The sequence below is a fragment of the Dermacentor andersoni genome, chromosome 3 (genome assembly GCF_023375885.2).
Source record: "Dermacentor andersoni chromosome 3, qqDerAnde1_hic_scaffold, whole genome shotgun sequence".
NCBI classification, from domain to species: domain Eukaryota; kingdom Metazoa; phylum Arthropoda; class Arachnida; order Ixodida; family Ixodidae; genus Dermacentor; species Dermacentor andersoni.
Window position 1 is genome coordinate 29,990,709 of NC_092816.1, and position 16,777 is coordinate 30,007,485.

Consider the following 16,777-nt stretch of genomic DNA (forward strand, 5'->3'; position numbering starts at 1 on the left):
TCGCGTTGTTCTCGAGCACCTCTTCTCAAAATACAGACGACATTTTAGTAGGGCATTCACCGAGGCTTCTGGGAGCAGGCTACATAGCTGGATACCTTTTATCGGTCAATAATTTAAGCGTATTCTCAGCCCGCTACGGGACATGAACGCTTGGGCAAAAAAATGAACGGGACGGGGTGGGGGAGGGGGCGGAGCGGGGCAAGCTTCCACGTGTCTTAGGACACCATTCTGGATAGTGAGACAAAAATAAGGAAGGAGAAAGACAGAAGGTAAATCAGAGCAAGAAATTCGGTTTGCTACCCTACATTCGGAGACGAGGGAAGCGGTTGCTTCCAATGAGGCCAGAATGCGCTATACTATGTTGTTGTTTGTTGTTGTTGTTGTCTAAGCGAAAACATGCGAGAATTTACTCCCGATAGCCTGGCATCGCCGAGATGAAGTAAGAAGCCGACGTTGATCGTAAAACGTAAGCTCGAACAAACAAACAAATAAACAAGCAAACAAGCAAAGCAAGCATCCTGGAAAGACGCACATAGCACACATTGTGCGTGCTGCAATGCATTGTGCTAGACTACTAAACATTGTATATTTTTGATAATTAAGAGTCAAAGAGTCAACGATATACTTACGTATATCGAAAAACGGACGAAAATATATCAAGCAAACAAGCGCAGCGCTAAGTTCCAACGTTATCTTGCAAAAGAAAAAAAGAAGATGCACATCCGACGCACTGTGGGAATCGATGTTATACGAAGCATATTCAAGGTACCTTATAAGTACCTACAAGTGCCTATAAGTACCTACATGTACATATAGGTATACCAGGAACGTTCGCCCGCTATAGCCAGCCAGCGTTGTTTGGGGTTTCGCAAAGCGATACCAGGTGGGCCAACTTGCTTGTGTAAATTGAGCAGTTATGCGTCTGCGATTCGCGAGCGTACACGTGTGTGTGACAACAGCGCGACGACGACCACTTTGAAGACGATGCTATGACGGCAGCGGCATGATTTCTACTGCGAGCATTGACGCGAATTGATACATGGTGATTGTTGGGATCCGCATTGGTCGTGGACGAGCGTAAGCGAGATGAACGCGAATTGTGACGTCATCACCGACTACTACGTGTTATACGATCGTGTTTACATACATGGCGATGTCATGTTAAATGACATCGCCATGTATGTAAAACATGTTATGACTTGGCGATCATGTAGTCGGTAGAACGTCGCGCAGTTTCTACGTAGCGTAAGCTATAGCTGCTACGATGAAAGCAGTGGCAAAAGTGGGCAGGTCCAGCAGACTGTTCAGTCTAACGCGGCGCCTCAGAGCGCGAGCCGTCAGGAGGAAAGAAAACGAGAAAATGGCGCGAGCCGCACGCGCCGGCATGCGCTCGGGGCCTAATGGTTAAAGCATGGGGCTGCTGTGCTTCAACGGCAGTGGTTCGATGGGTCAGGTATATATTGGCGAGGCGACACAGGAACCTAACTACCTAACTACCGCAAAGTGCCAAGAATGAGGCAAAGAATGCTTCGCATTAAACGCGCAAATCAATATCATGTCATCTCAAAGCGACTGTCCCAACGCAGTTGAAGAAAGAGCAAAATGTGTAGGTTATGTAGAAGTACCAATGTCCCTCAGCTCCAAGATGCCGTAATTGCGACAGCGCAAGTGATGCAACGTTAAAGCCTGACAAACCGACCCGCCAAGCCAACCCAACCGTGCGTCGCGCCGTTGCTTTGATGTGACAGGGCATATACTAGTGCTTTTCTTTGTCAGAATAATTCAGAATGAAGCGTTCGTTGGAAGTCGCCGCTCGGTTTGCGTGTTTCACCTCCCGATAGTGCGCTTTTGCGCAACATCTATGTATCCGTAATTCATCGCCAACAAGTCCCAACGCTTTCCTACATCTGTTTTAGGCAGAAAGGCCCAAACGACGCTCAACCCTATAGTCAGATGGAAACTACTGGAGTTTCGGAGGTCAGGTGCTTATACCGTGATGGATTTCTTCTCAGTAGGCGATATTAATTTGCGGATATAGACTAGCAACGTGAGAAACGTTCGGCGGCTGACACGAACAGTTCTTTTTTTTCGCCGTTCGCTTATCCTCGACTTAGCTACAGGGTGGCCATTAGTTCGTTCCACATAGGTGCCGCCAAGTGCAGCGCATTCGCAAAAAAAAAAAAAAAGAATTGTTTCACATAATACGAGATCACGAGTGTACAGGATAGCTTAGTTAACGTGTTGTCGCGGCGCCACACACCTGCACCGACAGTTTCCCCGTTTCGAGTTGGCCGTAACACCAGGCTCGGTGTACGAGGTCCCGCATAACGCCATTCCGAAATTAGGTGTGCCGTGAGCTCCTAATTAAAGTGGCATGCGGGTGCATTTTTCGGCCGTCAAGCTGCTTTAAAAAAGCGTCCCGGCGCGTCAGCATCATCAAGAAGCAAAGTTATAAACGTCAGTTAAACGTACTTTTTTTTTTAGACTCGCCAAGTTTAAGTTCGGTGAACGTGGCTGCCGTAGTGAGGGTTTTAGGGTTTTATAACCGTTACGAGAATCTCGGAGCCTTACTATAGTTTACATGCAAGGCAGTTCCAGCTTTAAAACTTCGGGAACAAAAAAAAAATAAAAGTTTGCACGCAGCCTGTGCACATTCTTCTCGTTCTTAAAGGCACTCAAATCCTTTGTCAGGTGCATGAGTGTCTCTCTTTCACTGGTGCTGGAGAATGCCAAACGCCAGTGCCCTGTTGCGTCAATGGCGAAACTTTTTTGTTTTTTGTCCGGTCGGCTTTTGTTAGCGAGCAGACCGCGGTCGTGCCACTTCTCGTGACTATGCAACCGGTCGCCTGCCTAAAGTGGGTTAACAAAAAAAGCAAGAAAACTACACGCAACCCTCCTAAACCGTATACATTTTGCCAGCTGACCACGGCCTACAGTACAGATATTCCGTTCGTAAAACTTGATTTCTTTTTTTTTTCTCGTTATATTTTCACTGGTTCAGCATGAATAGAGACGCAGCTAGGAGTACAACACATGTGCAACAGACGAATACAGGCTCTCGTCCAGAGAAACTCTTCCGTAGAATGAAGACGGAGAGAAAAAAAGAATGACCTGAATGCCTAGACGCTCTCCAGACTCAACCAGACACAACAAAGAGGACGCTAAAAACACACGGCGAAAGAATAAAGACGCTAGATGATACCTCATGAAACGATATCGTATCTGGGCTTGTAGTAGTGTTGCAAGTCTTCCATTGAATATTAAACAATTTTCTCTGTGTGTCAACGTAATGTACCGGTAGAAAATTATGGATATGTTGAAAACAAGATGAAAAGGGTAACGTATTATTTGCATAGCGTGTCTGTTCTGCCGTTATTGACATCACCAGCCATTGCATATGCAGGTTATGCATTAAAAACTCATAGCGCAAAAAGACAAGGACGAAGGCAAAGTGTACAAGACGAGCGCGAATCCTGTCCTTGTCTTCTTACGCTATGATATTTGCTTCACCAAAAGAATGATCGTTTATAAAACAAGAGTGCATGCTCAAGGTTTACTGTGCGTCCGCAGATGATAGGAAATGATTGCAATCACGTTGACGGCGGAACCAAAACGCTGAGCTAAAATACTCTAATATTGTCATTGAGCACATCTGAGCATGTCTCTCAGGGTGTGGGAAAATATCGAAACTACATCACAGGTTCGTGCGCAGTGTTTTTGAGGGTTCGTGCGTAGGCATGATCACCCCTGCCTACTTGTAATCGTGATTTCCTGGTTGGAACACCAGCCGACGACCACTTGGAGTTCCATTAAAACAAAAAGCAATAAACCTACGAGTCCTGAAGGGCGGAAATCGCGATTCTACTTTCCACATCCATCGGCAGTCTCGTATTTCTTGAAACCTGCAATTGACTGCAACCGCTTACGTGGTGTTTCTGACCCTTGTCCTCGTCATTCGTTCACAGCATAGAACCTACGCAAATATCCGCCTATGTGTCTGCGACACAGCAAACGAATGCAAAATCAATAGGCACGAAAGAGAGAGCGAGAGAGAGAGAGAGCGTAAACTGTATAGAAAAGAGCACACGAGCGTAGGTACCTCTTCCGCTGTGCAGTGAGTAGTCCCCTCAGTCCAATAGTCCAGCGGCCTTAGCTGCCCTTCTCGCTCGGTTGACCAGGTAGAGCTGGTCCGCCGAGTCTAAGCTGGACAGGGCTGCCTCCCATTGCCGTGTAGTGGGGCATGTTATGGGTGTGAGCTGTGGTGTGGTTACGCAAGCCCATACCATGTGGTGGACGAAACCTTAGATTAGGTGCGCTCAAAGCTCGTTCACTTCAACTGCCTGGGAAAGTTTGCCCGGGAAAGGTCCACCGGTTGCATAATGTCAGGGAAAAAAGTGGTTTGGCAATAACAACGTCCAGGTGGAACAGTGTATCAAATGTATTGGAAGATGTGTCGCTGTTAGTTCACGCAGTTTATGCCAAAATTGTGTCGACAGTTGCACCAAATAAGTTTCGATTCTCAACCTCAGCGAGAAAAGTGATTGGGGCACTTTATTTTGTTTATCTATAGTACTCAGAGAGAGGAGTGGTGAGACGAAAATTAGAAGAATAAAACGTAACAATGCGACATAATAGTCACCCCAAATGGTACGACGTTATCTGTTCATTGTCGATGTGAAATGACTTGAAGAAATCTCTAAATGCCTATTTCATGGTGGCCAACCACAATGTGCATATCCTTTCTTTCTATTTCTAAATGCGAAGCATTTCCTAGCGAACATTTGTCACTCCGACAGTATCTATCTATCCATCTGACCACCTACGTCTTCGTGCTCTAATGGTCGCTTCGTTAACTTGGTATGCACCAAAATTGGCACAGTTTGATAAGAGTGTATGACGAACATAAATGATAGGTCATGACAGGAATGTCATGGCATGCGTGTCATGTAGGTCATGAAACAGCCGCCTACGTCTTCGTGCTCTCATGGTCATTTCGTTAACTTGGTAGGCTCCCCGCACACTGCTTCGCATAACATCGAATCCCACAGGGCTAGGGATCAGCCGGCCTTTTTTACTATTATTTATTTTACTACATTCGTCATGTAAGTATGAAAATCGAGTTCCTGAGTTATGCCTAGGAACTACGACCTCTCCACATAGGGAGATTCACAGCATAACGAACAAGTTCTAACCAGCCTTTAGTGATTCACGTTTGGCAGTGTGCAAAAATAAATACAGAGTGAAGCAATACAGCGACTGACGTTAAAGCCTCAGATAAGGAGAAAACAAGAAGTGAGCGGTTAACAAATGGCACTCGTTAAAGCTTTTTCACTGAAATTTGATTTGCACTGGAATTTGGTTATCATGCAACACAACTCACGAAAGTTTTGTTAGGTACTCAGCAGAAAGTCAATGTCTTGCTAATTTTATTGGTGCGGTTTAAGAGATCCTAAAGTGCATTCCAGCTGTTGTTCTCATTCCTTGCAGCGACAATAGCCCAATACATTTAGTTTATTAATAAAATGGCCTGCAATTAGGATGATGATTACTGATTCAAAATGAGCGTGCTTGGTGTGTTCATTGGTTAACTGCGCATCATTGCCCGTTCCGAGATGTAATTTACACTTTGTGAAATGTGAATACGTGTTTGTAGGCCCGCACTTTTTTTTAGCAATGTTCTTCATGGGTTATCGTTTCACCACTCCCAAGCCTGCTTCGCGCTTAGCATAAACAAGACTATGCAGCCTCATATCCCACCTCTTTGCACTCTGATTTGACACTCGCCAAGGGTGGAGGCTCGAGGTCTCGTCGCAATCTCTCGACGCTGACTGCTTCACATTCTTCGCTGACGATGTTATCCCCTTCAGGCGCTGCGCGCATAATTGCGCACGCCAGGACAGCGGATCGCGAATAGCAGCACTCATCAAAATAATTACGTTTAAAATGGGCCTCACATATGCTAAAACAGTCGTGTTTCCAGTTTGCACAGTATGTGTAACGCGTTTTAGCAAAACGAGCTGTAAGGCCGAATGGCTGACTGTTTCTTCTGGGCGTCAGAATGTCGACATGTAGCGGCTTCAATCATTCCCTTTTTCACAATGTTTTACATCGGGCGTGTTGTTCAAGTGGCTGGATATGTGCTTTCCGAGTATGGCGTAGACCTAAAAATGAGTGGTGTTCTCACATCTTACCGTCCCGCAGAGAGTTCGCGTACGCAGTCCACGTTCGCTGAACTTGCCAACAACTCTCTAAATAGTTGAAAATTCTTAATATGTTCTACAGCTGTACGCTTCTTTAATGATTTTAAAGATGCAAGGAATGTGGCGAAACAAAATTTTCAATGGCGAGAGTCAATCGGCGCCTGAAGGACTTATAGACAAGAGATCTAAGCCAACCGCCTGACGGCAACGATATGTGTCATATACTGGAAATACCCATATTACACACTTGTAGTGCTTAATGCGATGCAAAAAAAAAAAAACTGAATAAACGCCATAGAAGAACACAGGAAAGAGCACAGAACAGGGAAGACTTTGGTCTTCAACTAGATTTTATTTCAATGTACACTGAAAACTACAGTGTTCTGCAGCATTCCTCAACACTCTCTTCTTTCTACTTTCTTCTTTCTTCAGAAGTGCTGGAAATGTCTCAGATGTCTGTTTTTTTCAACTATAGCCCAGCTTTCTGCATGATGCAATGGGAATGTTGTAGCCTTGTTGATTTGAGCGGACAGGTCTTCTCCGTGTTTTTTCTCATCTTTTCTACCCTTTCCCCCTCCCCTATTACAGAGTATATCCAAACGGGCCGGTAATCAAGGTATCCTCTCTCCCTTTAGTCTCCTATTTTGTATCTTTCTCTTAAAGTTGTTGCGTATTCTTTGCCTGACTGCTTTCTTATTAACTATACTATGGCGTTATGCTGGAAGTCGCTTAAGCACGATTTGCCTCTCACTGCACAACACCGTATATTTTTTTAATGAGCATACTGTCACATGCACGATAGGCGCTGTATCGCGTACAGCTTTCACAGGTGTAAAGTGATTTCGTCGTTACCTGTACTTAAAACCGTCACGCTCAGTTTCAGAATCTAATTATTTTCTGCGCAACCGAGGTATACTTAGTCGATGTTGGCCTAACTCATCTTAGTCTAAAGCTCTGGCATTCGGCAAGCTTAGATAATTACGCCATTATAAAGCACAAAGGCGACAAGCGCACTTTGGACGCCATCGAAGCAGCAGTTATTCATTTCGGTTACCGGTGCGTCAGAGCAGGCGGTCTCTAGTTATCACGCACAGAAAATTCTTTTTTTCGACACTTCATACAAAAATCGTCTCGTCATTGTTTTGATAACCGTGAATTCCGGGGTCGTTATTCTGTTCTTTCTGTTCGAGTACATGTGTGTACACCGTGACATGTGCAATCTTTGAATAAACATTGTCAGTGAGGTTCGTTCGTGTTCGTCTCTCTCGCTGCTCTTTTTGAAAGCACCGCTGCGTTGTATCAAAGCGCGACAGGCCGTGAACGTTACCCGCCGTGGAGGCTCATTGGTTGGCGTGACGCTGCTACGCAAGAGGTCCCGGGTTCGATGCCCGGCCGCCGCGGCCGCATTTCGATGAAGGCGAAACATAATAACGCTCGTGTACCGTGCATTGGGTGCACGTTAAAGATCCCCGAGTGGTCAGAACGAATCCGGAGTCCTCCCGCTACGGCGTGCCTCGTAGTCAGATTGTAAGATTTTTTTTTTCACGGGCAACCTCAGAATATAATAATTTTTTAAAGTTTGTGAACATTGTAGGGCATCTCGTGGGGTTTGCGCTGAGCATTAATTCTGTTATCGGTCTATTTTTTTTTTTTACCTCCGCGTTTTCTTTCTGGGCAAATTTTCTTCCCTTTTACCTCCCCCAATACGGTGTATAGACATCAATTGGTGTACTTTCCATTCTTTCATCTATCTATCTATCTATCTATCTATCTATCTATCTATCTATCTATCTATCTATCTATCTATCTATCTATCTATCTATCTATCTATCTATCTATCTATCTATCTATCTATCTATCTATCTATCTATCTATCTAGTAATCCATACTGAGCGCACTGTTAAAAATTGTTTCCAGATTTCTTTTTCACTCTTTTGCGTGTGTGTGCGTGAAAGTGGTCTTCAAATCTTCTATGGTCTGCGTTAAACCGTCGGCAGAGCCTCACCCGGCTTTCTCTCAGCGCAGCCTGCATCAAGCCACGGGGGCACGGGGAATGCAAATCGCCCATACACTCTGCTGACTTATAAAAGTGCTATCGCGTGTCAAGTTGGCAAGCGGAAAAGAGATTTTCTTTTTTTAAATCAGCGCGTCCCTTGCTGCGCCCACCGCGAACGTCTCGTTTTCGTCTGAGAAAAACTTTCCACGCCTTTCTCCTTTCGATCGTGGCACTATATCGCATTTCGCACACACATCCTCTCTTTTTCGTTTCACTCAAGCGTCGAGGGCTTACGGAGCTCGAAGAAAGAGACTGATAAAAAAGCAACATTCTTCCCGCTCAAACGTCGACGCGGAAAGCATGCGAACCCACTCGGCAGCCATCTCATCCCCGCCCCGCTATAGAAAAAGTGGATCGCTGACCCAGCAAACGTACGTGCGCGTGGTACGGGGCGCCCCCCAAGCGTCCCTGGCTTGCACAAACCGGTGCTTCGTCGATAAGACACTGCGTGGAGGAGATGAGACCACGCCCTCTCCGTCATATAAGGCCGCTGCCGCCCCGTCTAATGCTTGCGTGCGTGAAAGGAGAACCGTATACGCAGTGAAAGCAAGAAGATTGCCTTCTTGTGTTGATGGTGGCTTATTGTTGATGAATACGAGGGCGGTTGCGCGCGAATGAATCAACCGGCCGCTGTGGCTTTCACAGAGGCTGCGCTATCCTGCGCCACCATGAGCAGGAGGTCGTATAGGCTCGATTCTCGGCCACGATGGCCGAATTCCGATGGCGTCAGAATGCAAAAAAAAAAAAAACGCGTGCAACTTAGATTTAGGGGCGCGATGAAGAAGCACAACTGGTCAAAATTTTTCCGGGGCACCCTCTACTTTGGCCTGTATATATCGTAGCCGTAGCTGCATCGCTTAGAGTGCCTAAACTCAATCAATCTATCGATCCATCAATCAACCAATCAATTAATCTATCAATCAGTTAGCAAATAAATAAATCAGAACGAGTCGGCTATTTTTTGGGATGCAAAGACCACTTTTGCGAAGATCTTCCTTGCGCGACCACGTCTCACGGTCTCAGGTGAGGAGCGAAACTGCTAGAAAGCTTTACTCGAGCTCAGCCTGGTGAAGGACAACAGGCACATGTATTTGAAGCTAACAAAATGGCATTATTTTGCGGTATTTGTCAATGCCAAGCGTTACTGTACAGCAGCTGCCAAAGAAAAAGACAGCCCCTTGAATACACTGAACGTCAAATAAAGGTGTCCCTTCGTGCAGTAGCATTGTGATTAACCCGCGTGTTGTTTGAGAGAGATAGACGGGAAGTATAATGCGAGAAAAACGTACATTTCGTTTAATGCGCACATGTGAACTAGTTGCTAACTTATCACGACGAAGAAACAGTGCGAACACTGAACAACAGCGTTGTTCTATCCTGTGTTCTTGAGCTGTTGTGCAATAGTTAAGTGTATCCATAGGGTTAAATGGCCCCTAACTGGAGAGGTTGTAAGCAGCTCGCCTCCTGTTGCTCCGTCCCTCCCTTTTATGCAAAAAATAAGTTTGCTTTGACAATGAAGAAATACATTATGATAAGAAGGACACTTACACATGCGAGAGGGGAAAAAAGAAAAAGAAAGAAAAGACGAAGCATCAACAACGAAAGCGAGTCACTGCATAAAACCGCCCTTAGTATTTCGAGCACCCCCACGTCCATACTCAAAAAGAAAAAAAAATATATTTCACAGCAGTGATAGCTGTCCTTTCAAGACCATTACCTGGTCAGGGTACAAAAATCGTTCCAAGTTGCAATAGACGATCGCCTAGGGTACTGATATTTGAATCGCAGCTGTTGCCTTCGCTGAGCATGTATTCGTTCCTCGCTCCACAGGCACACGACGCGGAGTATGCACGCGGGATCAACTTTTAAAGAGAAGGAGCTAATAATCCTTACTTCACAATGTGGAGTAGTCGGCCTGAGTGACGTATCTGCAACAGCTAGAAAGACGACATATAGTACCACGTGAGACCTCGGCATGGCAATGGTCATAATGAAAGATTCGCACAGACTGCGTTCCGCGTGGCTTCCACGCGCACCCTTCACGGCGTATCCAGCTCGAGGGACAGTGAGTGACACTATAGTGAAGTGTACAGTGAGCTCTATAAAGTGCTTATATACGATGTGCGTGATTTTCGCAGCTGTTCTTGCTTGCAGCAGCTGCTTTCTCGCTCACTTGTTCCTTTCGACGACCACTGACAGGGCTGCCGACTCTGGTGAAAAAAAAAAAAAAAAGCTCATTAACCTCAAAGAAGGTACGAGCTCGTTCGCACGTAAGAGGGGCTTAATCCGTGAGCTTCTTCAGCGCAGCAGCGGGGTTAGAACGCTTGCGCAAGAAGAGAAAGAGATACGTTCTTTAACTGGAGATGTTCACTTGGACGTGAACATCTCCACCAGATGGCAATGGTGATACGTGAATTCATTCACAAAACGCACGCACGACATACGCATGCATGCTCAGTGGCGAATAATCAGTGTGTGCAAGTATCCGACAGGAAAACTAAAGACATAGTCGTAGATTGCAAATCAATGCCAAGGCCCAAGTGCATCTTGAAGCTCGATGGACCTGCCACGTGTACTTAAAGGGGACTTCAGGACATATTTCACACGAATAGATAGTCCCCGTCGTTGACTATTAAAAATTGGAAGAATCGATTGCGACCTACAAGTTCGTCTGTGACGCGAGCAAACGCAAAAGATTGCTTGCTATAGTTATTTCATTGTTCTCAGTTTTTGTCCCGCAACAATACCAATTTCAAGCTGAAAGTCAAGCCACTCGGTCACCGATGAGCTCAATCACCGGATCACCGAGATTTACTTCCGTTTTATTTTTTATTTATTTTATTTTATTTCTCTTCATTACCTAAATATTTTTTGTTTGCTTAATTTGCCAAGAAATAAAGGTTGCGTGGAATTTGTTGCGTTTTTATCTGACTGGTCTTAACAAACAACGGGGGGCGTTAGTGCTTGACAATCTTGCTTCAAAACGATCTTGAAGATTGCGCAGTGTCAACCTGCTTTCGATTTACAAAGCAGCCGTGAGAAACACTTCCGCAAATTTTACGGTGGCTTGAGTTGGCCGGGACGGAACTCACATCGCCATGTGACGCACACTTTCAAAATGTATCAGATATAGAAATCGTCACGACAATCGCGGAAATTCAATCCCGCATACCACGTTCCAAATGTCTTTGATGGCCATGCCTTCGATGTAGCTAGCGCTGATTATTGTACAGGACCTCTTTCTATGTCACATACAAAGCAAAAATGGTTGCATGGTGTCTCGTCAAATTTACCGATCATTACGAATGAGCTCACCGATAGAAATTAAAAATGTGGCTGATAAGGTTTCTCACTTGGTCTCAAGGACAGACTATATTTAGTCAACTAAGAACAAGGAGATGAAAGCAGCAGCAGAAAGCATAAAGGGGAATGCGAAGACAAAACAGCGACGAGGTACACTGATTCATCAGCGCTTCTCGACACTCGAAGCGAAAATGAAGAAAGTGGGAAAAGAAAGCAGCAGCAACAAAACCAGGCGACTGCTACCCGCCTGTTGCGAAATGAAATCGCTACTTCGTACTTCAGCCGAAGCTGCTCGTGTGTTTGTTTGTAGTTCGCACATTTGTTATTTCACTTGCCCTCCGCTATGTATGTATGTATGTATGTATGTATGTATGTATGTATGTATGTATGTATGTATGTATGTATGTATGTATGTATGTATGTATGTATGTATGTATGTATTAAGTCGTCGTTCATTTGTTTGTCGCTTCAGTTTTCAGTTTCATTTGCAATTTCTTTCTTGAAAGCTTCAGCATAACTATGTAATAGATACTGTTGACACTCCGAGCATCTCCAGCCGGCCTTTTGGCTAAGACAGCAAGCTACTACATTATACATATATGTATGCCGTGTCAAACTGAATTTAGATGCTACAAGTTGTAACCTTCCAGAACCAATGAACACGCTCTCGCTGAAAGAAGGTAAATCACAGCACTGTGCCGCGTGCCGGCAGCTCCCCAGACATCTCGCTACATGAAACTTCGGCCATACCGTCTGTAGTCATCAATCTTGTGCCTTCGGAAGAATGATCGAAGCAGCACTCTCGTGCCCTATATACGGAAGATCGAGCCGAATGCCGTCTTCACATTCTGTCAGGGACGAACGCTCATATCTCATTGCGCTCCCGCCTTTCTTTCTTTCTTTCTTAGTTACTTACTTACGTTACTAAAAGCGTGTCCACTTTCTTTCTTGCTTACATACTTACGTTACTAAAAGCGTGTCCACTTTCTTTCTTGCCTACATACTTACGTTACTAAAAGCATGTCCATTGTATTGTTTCTGACAGTGCTGCGGTCGAAGGTACGAGGTCGCAAAAGTGCGCTACACTCGCCCCCAGGCATAAAATTACAGGCTTCACCTTTCGGAGGTAGTATACTGAGAGTGACATCCCGGTGACATGCGTATTTAATGCCGCATCTTTGACATCACCAGGTACTGCTCCCCGAGTCCTTTATAGTCCAATCCACTTATCCATCCAACCACCTACCTATAATGGTTTGACATGCATAAAACACACCGGCCTGATTGATGGATGAATAAGGGGGTATAATGTTGCTCTGGTTGCTATAGTCGAATGAAACTGTGCGTTATTTCGGTAGCGAATGAATTCCATATGTTCACCGTTCTACATTAGCGGAAATGATCAGGAAATCATGCAGCACCTTTATCTTCTCCTCTAACGGTGCGGTACAGAACTACACAGGGTGTCCCAGCTAACTTTACCTAGAGTTTAAAAATATGCGAACGTGCGACTGGCCGCTCGAGGCACATTGCGTGTATTCGCGGGCTTCTTTCACGCTCGGAAAAAAAAAAAGCTTTTTTTGTGCCATGTATTGAGCAACAGAAAGCTGTATCGAGAGTTTTTCATGTTGCTCTACAATTTTCTTATTGACACTTTTCACCTAATGATAATATTTGAGAGGTTGATTAATTAATTAGGACTTATTATGTAATTAGTAGGAAACAAAATTTGAGTATTTCCAAGCGACGGCAAACAACATTATCTTGGTTCTGTCCAGCTACGTGACATTCGCATATCTTTAAACTCTGGCTAAGGTTATCTGGGACACCCTGTAGAACTGCCTACGGAACCTATTTCCTGAAAGGAAAAATTGACGTCACCTCCCCTGTAGCACGAAGCTACAAAGGAAACACATGCGGGTTTTCTCAGAAAGAAAGCCCCGCAATTGAAAAAAAAATGTGTCCTGGTCCGGCTTTGAGGAAACTACTGTGTTAGTGTGTATATATATGCACCCCTTCTTCCTGTCATCATCATCATCTTGCATCACTCTTTTCTGACCCCTTTCCTCTTTCCCCTGTGCAGAGTAGCAGGCGAGAGCATGCAAGCTCAGGCCGACCTCTCTGCCTTTCTGATAAACTATCGCAATCTCTGTCATGGTTGGAACTTGCTTCAATGCCACAATCAAACAGAAAAGAAAGATATATAATTTAGGCACAAAAAAGAGCTTTTGCAGTGCTACTTAAGGAAATTAGTGCAAAAAGAAAAAGAAAGAAAACAAGAAATACGCTCGTTATTTAGGCCAAAGGTACTTAATTCGTTCCATTTGACAGATGTACGTATAGCCTCTGCCGAAACCGTTAACTCGGCGTTCGAAATGTCAAAATAAGAATTATCTGATTTGGTCTTTCGGCCGGCAAACATAATGTGTTTGACTAGAAGCGGGATAAAGTTATTATAGCCAAGAATTTTTTTACTTCCTTACCACAACGCAGTTCCTGTCAAGGTAAAGCACGCGCAAATCGCTGCTAGACAAGAATAGTAACCAAAGTAACACATCTCTGTGCGACTATTACCCCAAGTATCCACTCCCACATACTACGTCACGCAACGGTCAGTTATGTTGTTTTTCTTTTTTCGTTTCTATATAGCACGTACAGTATAAGGCGCTCACATAATTTGACGACGACCTGTTTGTGACTCTCTCGTCAATCCTTCACCAAAGTTACGGATAAATTGCGCCTTTCGCCGCGTTTGACATTAATTTATGAGTTTCGATCCTAAACCAGCTGGCACGCAAAGCTGGCATGATTACAAAATCCGTTCGTTCGTCGCTATAATATAATAAAGAGCCTTCTATATAATTGATCTCGGCTAGTTATCAAATAAGCAAAGATTGCGCTTTTTTGGCGAGGGAACATAAGCATCGTTTTGCAAGAAAATAAACACACTTCATCATAGCTTGCAGACGAGGATTACCGTCGTTATTGTAGAAGTGTCCTAGCGGTTTGACAATCATCACCAAATGTATAGCGATGCACAAACGGCAACACAGAAAGAGAGAAAGAACATACAAACACTTCAGTCGCAAAGATGTACAGTAGACTCCGTTTTAACGGAGCTCGAAGTGGTACCAAAATTTACTTCAATTATCCAGTTTCGTTTAGTTGAAGGTCACCACCGATCATATTATTTTAGGAGCGTCCGAGTGTAGTTATATTTATGCGGGGAGATAAACAAATGCTGACTTCTGCTTCTAATTTTCTAGCTTCTCTTGCGCAAGGTTGTGTTCATTCGTGCAAGGATTCCCAACAATTTTGCCCAGTCTTTTCGTTCAGAATAGCGCTGCAGACTTTCAAGTGCACTTCTTGTTGTCCGGTTACAAACAGCCACGCGCATTGGAAGTAATATCTGTGTCTTTGTCGTTAGAGTCAAGGCCTTCGTCACCAACTTAGGCGGTAATATTTTCAACTGTCTCCTCAGAGCCAGTAAACAAGGGCATCGTCTGAGGCATCTCATTCCTGGCGATCTGAACGAAACAGTAGTGGCAACCAGACTGTGGCAACCAGGCTGCAGGAAAGTGCCAACTCCACAGTGCATGCTCTCTTCTTCATCTGGGATCATTACCTGCCTATAGCGAAATACTCATGATGGAAACATACTTAATTTTCATTTACAGCATCACTATTTGACATGTTTGCCGGGATGTTCCTGTTTCATACTCCGATGAGTTAGGTGGTAGATTAAGTTAATGTTCCGTTTACCCGGGAGTTCAGATAAAGATGCGTTCCGTTTAACACAAGTTTAACACTGTTTATGGGCCACCAGCCAAAGTTGATACTATCGTTGCGTTTGTCCGGCATTTCCGCTTAAGCAAGTCCACTGTATTAGGAAAAAAAGAAACACGAAGAGTTCAGATCAGTGACCAAGCCAAAGTTATTTCCCGTTTCGCCAGCAATGTGCTACCTGTCCAGACGAGTTCTCATCGAACTCTTGACTATCAGAATGCCCGAAATTTACGCACCGAGAAATTGCTGCCGTATGAGCCCTAGCCTTGCCGAAAGGTTAACGAAATTTCACTCACAAGCATCCTCCCTCGCTCGCTCATTCACTCCCTCTTTCTCCGTCCTCAGTCCAAAAGCACGTGCAACGATCGCCACTGGGAATGTCCAACTCACCTCCTCCTGCCACCGCAACTGCACCGGGAACGGGCAAAAGACCACCCTTTCCGAGGCCGAAAATTTTCCAAACCAATCTCCATCACTGTCTTTTTCTTTTTCCTACGCAATGCCGAAGACGCCACACCGACACCGGCGCAAACACCACGACGTCTTCATCTGGCGCCTCCTGGTCCGGGTGCTGCTTGCGTGTCGAAAGGAGTCTGCCCCTCTGTTAAGATATCCACAGGCGGCGGCAAGTATATCCGAAACACGAGAAGCGCCGGCCGGCGCCGGAGCGGGGCCAGGCCCCGGAGAGGAGAAGTGCGCCGTAAACCACGCGGACGAAACCCTCGCGAAACGCTAGCAGCGCGCTGCCGCGCCGACGTCTCGGGCGTCTATGACGCGCGCACGAGCGCGCCGCGTTGAGTTGCGCCCGCTGCCGTCGGCGCTCACCCGCGCCTGTAGTGAAGCAGGGCGACCGCCGCGCGCTACGCTGTAGTATAGAAAGAAGGTTAGAAGACGGGAGGGTTGAAGCGTGTGTGTCTGTATGTGTGTGCGTGTTTGGGGGGGAGGGGCGTGGAGAACAACTGGATTGCCTCAATTCTCTTCCCTCCCCCCCCCCCCTCAGCACGCGCAACGTTGCCGACGGGTCGACCGAACCGGCCCGGCAGCGGCGGCGTCGACGACGGCGTAGTGGAATCGATCTCGCGCGCACCCGCCACAAGAGAACCAAGATGGGGACGAAAGGCGGTAGGGGAGAGGCGAGAAGGAGAGAGAGAACCGCCGGCTAGGACACGAGGCGTGGAGGAGGCAGCGGGTGTTGTCTCTGGAGAGGAGGGTTCTTGCGGAGAGAATAACAAAAAGGGGGGAGTTGACCAGCGTAGCGTTGTGTCCCGAGCCGCGCCAAGGACCCCAGCCAAGCGTGCCATCCAAGCCCCGGCATGAAGAAAACAGTATGAAGCCATGTACGCTATAGTATAGTCACTCATCCGCTCGTGTTTTGAAACACGAGCTAGAGCTCAGGAGGTGTGTTGGAGGGGCGCACTTATAGCGCCCGGCC

The 16,777-nt window shown here is 45.7% G+C and overlaps 1 protein-coding gene across 2 annotated transcripts in view; it reads right to left on the minus strand.

Moving 5' to 3' along the window:
• LOC126518130 (uncharacterized) overlaps positions 1 to 16,176 on the minus strand; it is a 35,867-nt gene extending 19,691 nt beyond the window's left edge. For both annotated transcript variants that reach the window (XM_055065089.2, XM_050167983.3), the window contains exon 1: positions 15,736 to 16,176. The gene's annotated coding sequence lies outside the window, so the exon portion shown is untranslated. The remainder of the gene's footprint in view (positions 1 to 15,735) is intronic.
• Positions 16,177 to 16,777: the final 601 nt, after the last annotated feature.